General features: G+C 39.4%; 1 protein-coding gene across 1 annotated transcript in view; it reads right to left on the reverse strand.

The window, feature by feature from the left end:
* PDE6D (phosphodiesterase 6D) overlaps positions 1-12,647 on the reverse strand; it is a 49,805-nt gene that overhangs the window by 36,304 nt on the left and 854 nt on the right. The gene's annotated exons all lie outside the window — the stretch shown is intronic.

The raw sequence follows: 12,647 nt of genomic DNA on the forward strand, positions 1-12,647 counted from the left end.
GTCCCTCAGCCTGGCCTGCACCCTCTCGCAGTCTGGGACTCCTTGGGGGATGTCCACCTGCCAGCTTAGGCTCGCTCCCCGGGGAACTGGGCCTAAGCTGGCAGTCAGACATCCCTCTGGCAGCCTGGGAGCCCTTGGGGGATGTCTGATTGACAGCTTAGGCCCGCTCCCGCAGCTGGACATCCTTAGCACTGTGGAAGCGGGAGAGGCTCCCACCACCGCCACTGCGCTGTCAACTGTCAGCCCAGCTTGTGGCTGAGTGGAGCTCCCCCTCTGGGAGCACACTGACCACCATGGGGCAGCTCCTGTGTTGAGCGTCTGCCCCCTGGTGGTCAGTGCGCATCATAGCGACTGGTCGTTCTGCTGTTAGGGTCAATTTGTATATTACTCATTTATTATATAGGATACTGACACCCACATGAAATAGTAGTGCTCTCAGAAGTTGAAGACATTTCTCAGGAACTTACAGCTAGTAACTAACATAGCTACCATTCAGACAGAGGTCTGTCCACACTACATACTCTTGGAAAGAAAGTGGCTTTAGGCAGTTGCGGGTCCAGAGTATCTTTGTGAGGACAGGCCTCCAGACCTAGAAGAGCTAAGGGAACTGTTGAGAGGGTAAGAAAAGCAGGCAGACCCTCAAATATACCATGAAATGGTTCTTTTGCCCTTCCTAACAATACCCTCTTGGGATATGGCTAGTAGAGAATGAGGATGATGTATTGAGTTATTGATGCTGTACTGATCTACAATGGACACAGAATCCTATATAATAAAAGCCTAATACGCAAATTGACTGAATGGTGGAACAAATGGTGAAACGACCAGTCGCTATGATGCACACTGACCCCCAGAGGGCAGACGCTCAACACAGGAGCTGCCCCCAGCCCGCAGGCCCCAGGCCAGCCAGGGTGTGTGTCAGTGCCCCCCCCCCCCCCCCCGATTGCCCTGCCAGTCACCCACAAATTGGCCCTGATCACCGGCCAGGCACGAATTTTGTGCACCAGGACTCTAGTTGTACTTATAATAACAAAACTTCCCTATTATAAGTTGCATTCAAACATTAAGTTCACATATTTCAAAATAATGACCTCCTTTGAATGCAGCTATGTGTTTCAATATTAAAAAATAGATTTCCTACTTTCCTATCCCCTGAACGACACCATGAATTCCTTGTATTTTCACTGAACTGAAAATTTGCAGTGTTGTAAGCAATATGAAATTACCTTAATGGACATAGAAGGCTTGTTAGTTACAAAGTTTTTGATAAAGACTTATTACCCTATTCAGCTAATCTTCTGAGAAGACACAGAAGGAAATGGGAAAAACCTCAGGCAGAAAAAGCATTTGACAGTATGGTCCATATTATTACACGTAGAGATGCTTTGATTAGAAGACAATGGTTAGTATTTTAAATCAATTCTAGCCACCTGCAGATTTGCTTGTGAGAGCTAAATCAGGTAAGTGGGTTGACATTTTTCTGCAGATATTTAGAGTAAGCTTTACATATTTGGCAAGATAAAAATGAACATGTCTCAGAAATTGACCCAGGTGATTTGCTAGTGTATATCTGCCTCAGTAGAGAGCCAAAGGATCGACCTTCAGAAAGACTGATAAGAATAAGATTATTTTGCATCGAGGGTAATATTATTACAGTACTCTTTACCCTCTCAACCATTTCCCTCCAACTCTCCAAAGAGAGCCGTGACTGTTGTTTTTTCCTTCCTATTACTATAATCATGCTAACCATCTCATTCACTATTTATTCCCCAAACATGCACTGAAGTTCTACTGCATATCAGGCACAAGCTGTATTGAGGAATTCTATAGCTGTGCTACTCAAAATGTGGTCCACAAACTGGTGCTAGTTTGTGAACCCATTTGTTACTAGTCTGTGACAAGATAAGTATTTAAAAATTTTAATAGCAATCTAGCAGAGTAATTTGTTTGTTGCCTTTAATAAGACCTCTGCTCTGACAGGGTCTCAGTTTAAGTGTGAGTGTACAATAAAAGTCCTTTTATCCTCAGACATACACATTTCTGAGGAATATATAAAGTTTAGGCTTTGTAAATAGGTTTGTGGAATGTTGATTTTTTTTTTTAAAATAAGGGTTATAAGTTAATAGAGAAGGGTGAGATAGGAAGATAGTGTCAAGTAGAAAGGACAATTTTATGCAGAATAGAAAATCAATAGGCAACCGGGAGGGCAGTAAGTATAATAAATTACTATAAGCCTTGGTAAAGAAGTCAAGAGAGAGAGGCCTATGCCAAGACAAACCATAATTAAAATGCAAAAGGTTAAAGACAAAGAGAGAATCTTAAAAGCAAGAGAAAAACAGTTACCTACAAGGGAGTCCTCCCATAAGACTGTCAACTGATTCTCAACAGAAACTTTGTAGGCCAGAAGGCAGTGGCAAGAAATATTCAAAGTGATGAAAAGCAAGGACCTACAACCAAGATTTCTCTATTCAGCAAAGTTATCATTTAGAATCAAAGGACAGATATAGCTTCCCAGCAAGAAAAAGCTAGAGGAATTAATCAATATCAATAATTGAATCTAAAAACCAAAATAAACAAGCAGAACAAAAAAAAAAAGGAAGAGAGTAAATAAAGATTTATTGGAGGGAGGAAGATAATCAGTCTAGCCTCTGCTATTCAGTCCATTCTTCAGAGTCACCTCTTACCCTAGCCTCCAGATGCACCCTATCCCCCAACCACTCCTAAAGACATTATGTTCTTGTGCTTCAGTGCTTTAGCATACACTGCTCCACTCGGCTTAGAACAAGCATCCTACCCTCCAGTATGCTCCTCAATGACCAAGTGCTATGTCAACCTCCTCTCTGATTATAGTCCCTGATATAATTCGAGGCAGAGCTATCTGATCCTTTCTCAGTGCACCCGCACACTTGTTTACACCTGCATCGCAGTACTTATCAGAATATACTACACATATAAGTTTGCAAGTCAAATTCCATTGGCACTATATTATTTATCCTTTCTTCTCAGTACTCAGCACATGATTGGCACTCAAATATGTGTTGAACCACACTGAGAATCAAAGGGCAAGTCAGAGGGGTTGATTAGAATTCTCTTTTGAGCTGAGCAATCTGAAAGCAAGGCTCACTAAAGAGTGTCTAGAAACCAAACCAGGAGAACTCCTTATTCTGGGTTCAGCAGGCTGTGGAAAGGCAAACTTAGAGCTGGAGCTCAGCAAAACACAAAAAGCAAACTAATCAACCAACCCCCCCCCCCCCCCCCCCCGCCCAATTCTCCCTAAGGAGAACTGCTAAGTCAGTCAGCCGAATTGCAGGTAAAGACATATTAGAATTTAAAAGCTCCTTCTGCATTAAGTTGAATTCATGACTTGGCAGAGTACCTGTAACTTATATATGGGCATGTGGTTCATTACCTGTCTGAGGATCTTCAAGGTAAGTAGAATTTTCAGGCAAAGTGGCTGACTAAGCACATAATGTTGTATGCTAATGTCTACCACAGCAGACCAGAGCAATATAAGGTAAAGCTTCAATCCAAGATCACAGGTGTAAAGAAAAACCTCTCCTTTCTCGTTCCTCTGGGGGTGAAGCAGCTATAACTAGCAGTAAAAAAAGGGAATTTCTATTTAGAGGTATCCTGAGCATTTTCATCATAGGAATGCCTTTCTCTGCTTTCCTAGTTTTTTTTTGTTGTGGTTTTTTCTTGTTCTCTTTTAACTCTCTGCCTTTATGATCTCTCCCCTCTCAAACTCTCTCCTCCTTGCTCACTTTTGGAACTCATTTCCTCTTCTTACTCTTTTACCTTCATGAATATTTAAATATCATTTCTTTCAAAGCCCTTCTTCTAGGCTTCTTTTGCACAAGCATTGGTTATACAGAGCATCCTGTCTTTTAGTACATTCTTAAGCACCAATTTAATTCGTGGACATTTAAACATCTGTCTCTACCAAAAATTTCCCAGTGATTTTTCTTGTGGTGTTTTTATTTATGGGGGACAAGAAAATAGAAATGGGTTCCCTGAGAAACCAGGTTTCAGTATCCTTGAAACATAATATGCAGCACTGTAATCAGTGGTGAGATCCCTGTTAAATAATACTCTGGCCCTGGCAAAGGTACTATGCTTGGAAAGCATACAATCAAAATTTAAGCTGGCCTGGGAAACAGAGGAGGTAAGTAATTTAGTAATGAGAAAAAGATCACTATTTGAAACATTACACAGCCTTCTCACTAGCAAAGTCAAACAATGAAACAAAACTTTCTTTCTCTAGTAGGTTTATTATTCTACTGATATGTGCCTATATGTACCTGAAACTGGTCAGAAACAAGCTTCAATAGACATATCCAAAGATATTCTTAGAGACTCCCTTTGCATTTTTATTTGCTTCCCAGAATTTCCTGATTGAAGAAGAGATAATACAAGGCCTTTTCCCCAACGGCACGTTCCCAAAAGGATCAGACAGTTTTTTATGTTTTTTGGAGGCATGGGGACATTTCTTTGAATTCTATCAAAATCCAGTGAAAGGTCCCTGAATTTTACTTAGTTTTAGTAATTATTATTATTTAAAAAATCCTTATCCAAGGACATGCTTAGAGAGAGGGGAGTCAGAGAGAGAAACATCAATCAGTTGCCTTATGTATGCCCCAACCAGGGATCAAACCACAAAGGTATGTGTTCTGACAAGGATTTGAATTGGCAACCCTTTGGTGCACAGGACGACGCTCAACCAAATGAACCACTCTGGCTGGGCAAAAATTTACCTAGATTTTTAAAAATGCTGCAGTATTGAGAGGGAAATCAACTTCCTCAAGTTGTAACACTCTTAATAAAAGCATAGACAAAGATGATTTTGGCTTTCAAATGGGACATATGTGTCACCCAGGGGGCTTCCTTTGCTATCAGTCCAAGAGCCACAGTTACTTCCCAGGATGGTGAAAAAAGGCTTCAGATGTTTAGCCTGGAATAAAAAAACAATCACTAAGCCCTGGCTGGTGTGGCTCAGTTAGTTGAGTGTCATCCCATGCACCAAGAGGTCGCTGATTTGATTCCTGGTCAGGGCACATCCTTGGGTTGCAGGCTCCATCCCAGTGGAGGCGTGCAGGAGGCAGCCTAACGATGTTTCTCTCTCATCAATGTTTCTCTCTCTCTCTCTCTCCCTTCCTGTCTCTCTAAAAATCAATAGACATATTTTAAATAATCACTAAGACTCTGGCTTTATCAACATCCTGAAACATGACACCTACAAATTTGAAAAATAGAAAGCAACTTTAAAGCAAAGATAAATAAATGTTAACAATGTAATAGTAAGCAGAATGCATTGTAGAGCTATGGTTTTTAAAGTGAGTTGGCATATGTTCATAGCAGCACAATTTACAATAGCTAAGATTTGGAAACAACCTAAGTGCCCATCAGCAGATGAGTGGATTAAAAACCTGTGGTACATCTACACAATGGAATACTATGCTGCTATAAAAAAGAAGGAACTTTTTACCATTTGCAACAGCATGGATGAAACTGGAGAGCATTATGCTAAGTGAAATAAGCCAATTGGAGAAAGATAAATATCACATGATCTCACTCATATGTGGGATATAATGATCAACATCATTTGATGAACAAGAATAGATCCAGAGACAAATGGCAGGGGGGGGGGGTTTAGAGAGCAACCAAAGGACTTGTATGCATGCATATTAGCATAACCAATGGACACAGACACTAGGGCGGTGGGAATGGCTGGTGGGGGGGCGGCGGGTCAAGCGGGGAAAAAGGAGACATATGTAAAGGTTTAGACAATAAAAAAAGAGCATCCTAAAAATAAATAAATAAATAAAATTGAAAAAAAAGTGAGTTGGCATATATTATTTCACTTATTTCATAACATCTTTATAAGGCATATGGAGCAAGCATTATCCTTCTTTAATAGATGTTAAGCAACTTGCACAAAATTGGATAGCTTAAGGAAGTAATTTCAATTCTTTAATAAAATCTCTCCATCTACTCAAGCTACTCCCTTAATCTCTGCTTTCCTAAATCACCAGATTTCTTGAAAGAGTAATCTACTGTACTCTTGGTGACTTTATTTCCTCACCTATTATCCATTTTCAAATCTTGGCAGATTATAGTTTGTTTCCTCAAGTATCTGCCATTCTCAAAAAGATCACCAATGACCTATACAGTATCAGGGGACTCTAGGTAGAACCTCAAGGATTCTTTGAATGAAATTTCCAGCAATTCTAAGGACTTGTTTTTGATCCTCATTATTGATCCCAACTCTCTCCTGAAACACTCATTCCTCATTTTTTATGCCTTCACTTTCCTTCCTGTTACTCTCCAGTATCTGAAAAATTAAACTGCTCAACACCTACTCATCTTTCAAGATTCTATTCAAATGACAATTCTGAAGTCTTCTCAACACCTCCGACAGTAGTCATTCTTTCTCTGAGTTTCCATAGTATTTTATACTACTAGGCACTTATCACATCATATTCTGATCATTAATTTCTTTTTCTCTCCCTTATACAAGTTCTTTGAATATGAAAACTAGCTTATCATTTTGTATCTCGTGTTCAGCAAATTACCTGGCACTTACAGACCCTGCTAACGAACATGTGAATGAACTGCCAGTAAGTGGCAGCACTACGGACAGAGGTCTTTGCCTTTGCTCTTCGCTCAGAAGATGGCTCAGAAACAAAGGCTTATTGTTAAATTTCTCACCTCTTATTCCATGAAAGTTATCAGGCTAGAGTCTCAGATTTAGGCCCTTTTAAAAAAGCTTTCATTTAGCAGCGACCTGTCCAGGAACCATCATTTCCAAACAGAACTGTCACCCAGATAGTGGTGCCACACATGGTATAGTTATGACTCTCCTGTGATTTGCCCATCCACTTAAAAAATATATTTTAAAAAATTAATTTCAGAGAGGAAGGGAGAGGGAGAGAGAGACAGAAACATCAATAATGATAGAGCATCATTGATCGGCTGCCTCCTGCAAACCCCACACACTGGGGATCGAGCCCGCAACCTGGACATATGTCCTGACTGGGAATCAAACTGTGATCTCCTGGTTCATAGGTTGACGCTCATCCACTGAACCATGCCAGCTGGGCTGCCCATCCATTTTTTTTCTCCACTATGTGAGGACACGGAGAAGGTGGCCATCTGCAAGCCAGGAACTGAGCCCCTACCAGAAACCAAATCAGCTAGCACCTTGTTCTTGGACCTTCCAGCTTCCAGTACTGTTGAGAAATAAATATCTGTTGTTTAAGCCACATAATATATGGTATTTTGTCTTAGCAGCTCTGGCTGACTAACACATGCTGTTTACATACTTTCTGGAAAATGTCTTTTTTTTTTCCTGGCAACTCTAATTGTTAGAAAATTCTTTCTTATCCTAGGCTAAATCTTGCCCTTTGTATCTGAAAGTTGAGGGAAATCAAAGAAAATAGGGGATATGACCACAATGGAAGAGAATAATTTTCAAGTGAAAAATAAACCTGTGACTTAAACATGAGAAAAAACTTTAAACTCAAAATCAATAATACAGCAAAAAAATTAATTCCCCCGAGAGGCATTATGGTACATTGTAGAAAATAGCAGTTAAGGTTTAAATTAAGGTTCTGCCTTTATCTGAGTGATAGCCTCTCCAATCCTTAATTTTCTATCTATGAAGTAAGGATAATACTGTATAGAGTTGTTGTGATAATGTATCAAAGTGCTTTGAAAAGCCGAAAAAGACTATAGAAATGCAAGATATTGTTAGGCATCCCCTTTCTTCTTGTGGCTATATTTATAGTATTATTTATATTAGAGCAATTTATGTTTAGTTCTGTATACTTTATCTAAATTCAGAGGCAATAACTGCTCTCTGTGACTCTAAATCAGTGGATCCACAATGCACTAAACATACTTCAATAGTATCTAACAATGGTCTGAAAAACAAAAAGGAAATAGCTTGCTTTAATTACATCAAATCACAAAAAAATGTTTTGCCTATTTTAGGTGCAGTGCATATCTCAATGGAAATACTCGCTGAAAAGCATTCTTGTTAACCAAGAAAGATTGTCACAAAATCAAAGAATTGTAGTGTTGGAAAAGGATCTGAGTTGAGTCCTCTGAAGACCATCCACTCTAATACCTCATCTGATGCATACATAATTTCCCTCTGCATTACTCTTGATGGACAGGCATCCATCTGCTGTTTAAAATACTTTCTGGAAAATGTAGTTTTTTTGCAGGTAACTTTAATTGTTAGAAATTGGGTTAAACTCTGTCCCCTATAACTGCCACTCTTGAGTCTTGTATTTCTCTTAGAGCCACATGAAACACATTTAATTCTTCTTCTTCATAATAGTTTTTTAAACTTTAAAGGATTTTTAAAAATTGATTTTAGAGGCAGGGAGGGAGGGAGAGAAATATCAATATGAGAAACGTTGATCATTTACCTCCTGCATGCGCCCCAAATCCACAACCTGGTTACGTGCTCTGATCAGGAATTGATCCTCTGACCTTTTGGTTTAGGGGAGGAAGCTCCAACCAACTGAGTTACACTGGTCAGGGCTAGTTTTTTAAACTTTAGAAGAGAATACTCATGTTTCTTGCCCAACTCTTCAGCTTCAGGTTAAAACTTCAGTTTTCCAATTATTGAACAAATGGCACATTTCAAGTCCCTCTCCTCTAGAGCAGGTACACTTAACTGTGCACGCCCCCTTCATTGTACCTGAACAAATTCCCTATGTGTGTTCTTACAGTGGGACTATCACCTTCTTTGCCATAAATAGTGTGCTTCTTTAGTCCAGTCTGCTGAGATCTTTATGGATACTGGACTGTAGAAAAAATATATATGCTTTCCTTCTCAGCTTCAAATTACCAGCAGGTCAAAAGATAAAAAAGAATGCTGCTCTTAAAATTTGAGTTTTAAGCATTCAAGCAATGGTTAAAACAGTCAGATACTAGATAAGATGGCTGTTGAAATACATCCCAAAGATGCTAAAGCTCAGGATTAAGGACAGATCTATACATTCCAAAGTCAAGTCCTTCTCTATCATGGGGATTTGTGGATGCAGGGTGCTGGTAAAGGAGGCTTGTGAGGCAAAAGTGAGGTTAAGCTTAATAAGAACCTAGAGCTGCCACACCTCAGCACCATTGCTAGCCCTTTATCAAATATAGTAATAACCAGAATTTTCCATGAGAATCTTACCATGTTCTAGTCCATTTCTCCAGAAGTCACTAAAATGTTTCACTATAAACCATATTCGCAATCCTGGAAAGAAATTTAGGTTTGAAGAAGACTATAAGTATCTAATTATACTCTAAATTCCTCCCAAATAATGCAAAATAACATAATCAACAGGACATTATATTCACTTCTTAATCCATTCAGGATAATAGTAACAACCTCTCAGAGTCCATGCATGAGTGTCTTGGAAAACACACTACCAATCACAATCTACATGAAGTCCATGACTGGACAATCTGTGATCAACAGTGTTCATTGGATGTATGAGTGGTGCTTTGGTTGCTTTACCAGAACTGGGGTTGATAGTCACAAACTATATTTTAGGAAAGCATAAATCTCAAACTCATTTTTAACACTTAGCCAAGGCATCTATTAGGCAATACTGACATTAAAAAAATGTTTGACTATTCTTAGTAAGGAAAACTAAGTGAATAGAAGATGTAAAGCAAACTATTTTTGACTGGAAGTAAAATCAAAGATCAAGGTGCTACAACAAAGAGGATATAGAGAGGAAATGCAAGAATACAAGTGAAAGGTGTTTTTAGAAACCTTCTGAGGCAAACTAGTTCTCTTTTGGCCTGGCTGGTTGGCTCAGTGGTTGAGTATTGACCCATGAGCCAGGAGGTCATGGTTCGATTCCCAGTGAGGACACATGACAGAGTTGCAGGCTCGATCCCAAGTAGGGGGTGTGTAGAGGCAGCTGATCAATGATTCCCTCTCATCACTGATGTTTCTATCTCTCTCTTCCTCTCCCTTCCTTTCTCTGATTATCAATAAAAACATATTAAAAAATAAAGTAGTTCTCTTTTGGCCATAAATTGGAATGTAATTAATTCCTAGAAAACAAGATAAGCACTAGGTATACATAAATGCTTATTAATTAAATCATTTTTTCTAAGAGGCAAACTAAAAATATTATATTTTTCTCAGTAAGAAAAGAGAATAACAGCATGAAGACATTGGTTATATCTCAGAAAAATAAATGGCTTTATAGCAACATTATCTTTACTGTTATTATTAATAATAATTAATAAAACAAATAATAACAGCACTTAACATTTATTACTTAATATGTGCCAGGCACTGTACTAAGCATTTTATATGCAGTCTCATTTAATCCTCATAACAACTCTCAGAGGAAATGCTATGCATAGTGAGTTTCATAGTTTGGGTGCTCTGTCTAGGGCAGTGGTCGGCAAACTCATTAGTCAACAGAGCAAAATATCAACAGTACAACAATTGAAATTTCTTTTGAGAGCCAAATTTTTTAAACTTAAACCATATAGGTAGGTACATTGTTATTAACTTAATTAGGGTACTCCTAAGGCTTAGGAAGAGCCACACTCAAGGGGCTAAAGAGCCGCATGTGGCTCACGAGCCGCAGTTTGCCGACCACAGGTCTAGGGTCACAACAACCCTATGAGATAGGTACTATTTTTATCCCCACTTACAGATGAGGAAATTGAGGCAGCAGTTAAAGAAGTTGCTCAAGGACACAAAACCAGGAATGCAGGGCTGGGATTCCAATGCAGGCAGCATAGCTCCACAGTCCAGTATCACCTCTCTAGGGATCTAGTGATCGAGGGAAATATAAACTAAAAGAGGACATAATTTGTTGTCCAAACTGGCCCCAAAATTTTAAAAACCAACATAGTCAATGTGGTAGGAGAATATAATGACAATTAAAAAAAACTTCTTACAGAAATAGACACTCTAAAAGAAAGTTCAGAAAAAATTTACTCAATAAAAGGTTGACAACAGTCAGGTAGTTTCTTAATAAAAAAAAATTTATTTTCCCTGAAGGTAGTATCAAATCCTAGAACTCCTTTCCTTCTCTCTCTCTCTCTCCTTTTGTTAATCCTCACCGGAGGATATACTTTTTCTATTGATTTTTTAGAAGAGCGGAAGTGAGGGAGGAGGAGACAGAGAGGCACACACACATCGATGTGATGTGTCTTTCTTTCTCACACCAATTGGTTGTCTCCTGAATTTGCCCTGACCAGGGTGGGGGACCAGATGGCAATCAGGTACACACCCTTGACTGGGAATCAAACCAGAGACCCCTCAGTGTGAGGGGGGCCAATGCTCCAACCACTGAACAACACCGACCAGGGCTCCTTTTCTCTATTAATTCTCCGATGCCAAGAAAAGCTACCAGAGGATGAGCATTCCATTGCTCCCATGCTAACTTTTTTTAGTGTGGCTGCTCCCCTTATAATGTAATCAACCTATAGCAAATGCCTTGAAGATGTGTTTCTTGACCCACTAATGTCATTACTGACTTGGTTAATTCACCTTCCCTTCTATTGGGATGACAGAGGTTCTGCTTTCTGCTGTTTTCCATATTTGTCCCTTAGCTTCTGTCTCAACAGGTCCAAGAACCAAGACTGAAGGTGAAAAGCTCAAACTTTCCCTTTCTGCTCTGTTCAAAAGCTATTAACAAGACCCCTCCTTGTTTTCAGCAATATGTTAATATCACAATTCTCCATAGTCTCTGGCTTACTGTCTACAGTATACATGTTAAGTAACAATATAAATTACTTAAGGGAAAAACAAAATCCATGTCATAGCTTTTCTAACACTTCAGCCATCCTATTCTACTTACAGGTGCCATTATGAAGAGAAACATGGTAAGTACACGGAGCTATATAAAACTACTGAAATGGCAGTACGCAAAGGTGACGACTTCCGTTTTTGTGTGTGTGTTTTGTGTGTGTGTGTGTGTGTGTGTGTGTTTTTAAACAAGCACAGCAGATTTGCTTTCCATTTGGAAAATTTCATTTATACATTCAAAATGTCTGGTAACTTTTTTGCATTTGTGTGCTAAAATTTACTAACAACTTGGTTTCTGATTGTGATAAAGCCATTAAAATTTGCAGGGTTGAAATGGGCATTGTGAAAACACATGGCTCAGAAAACAGTGGCTTCCTAAACCTCAGGGGAGGAGCCCTAAAGTGGTGACCACGTTTTCACTGAGAGAGGAATTTAAGAATGTTCCATATTGTATGCATACGTGGTAAGAAGAGATTAAGGTCAGCAGGAAAATATAAAATTGGACTGTACAAGACTGCATATTTTTCACCTGTATTACATGGTTACAGACTTAACACTCCATTAAAACACAAAGCTTTCTCCCTGCATTAAGGAGAGGTTGCACAAGCGGTGCCGCAACAGGCCCGAGGCAATGATTTCCATACCCGACTACGGTATATCCTACTGTGTGCCCAGCGTAATCAAGTAATTGCTGGACAGCTCCACCTTGTCTACCCGAGCGAAGACACCTCCGCCAGGAGTCCCAGTGCAAAACCAAAACACTTCAAGGCATCTCACGCACAAGCCCATGGCTCTCATTTTGTTGGAAAGAAAGCTGAGGAGCTGAGGGAGAAGCAGCACAGTCCAACGCCTCAAAGGCCAAGACAGA

Source organism: Myotis myotis, unplaced genomic scaffold (genome assembly GCF_014108235.1).
Source record: "Myotis myotis isolate mMyoMyo1 unplaced genomic scaffold, mMyoMyo1.p scaffold_m19_p_8, whole genome shotgun sequence".
Taxonomy (NCBI): Eukaryota; Metazoa; Chordata; class Mammalia; order Chiroptera; family Vespertilionidae; genus Myotis; species Myotis myotis.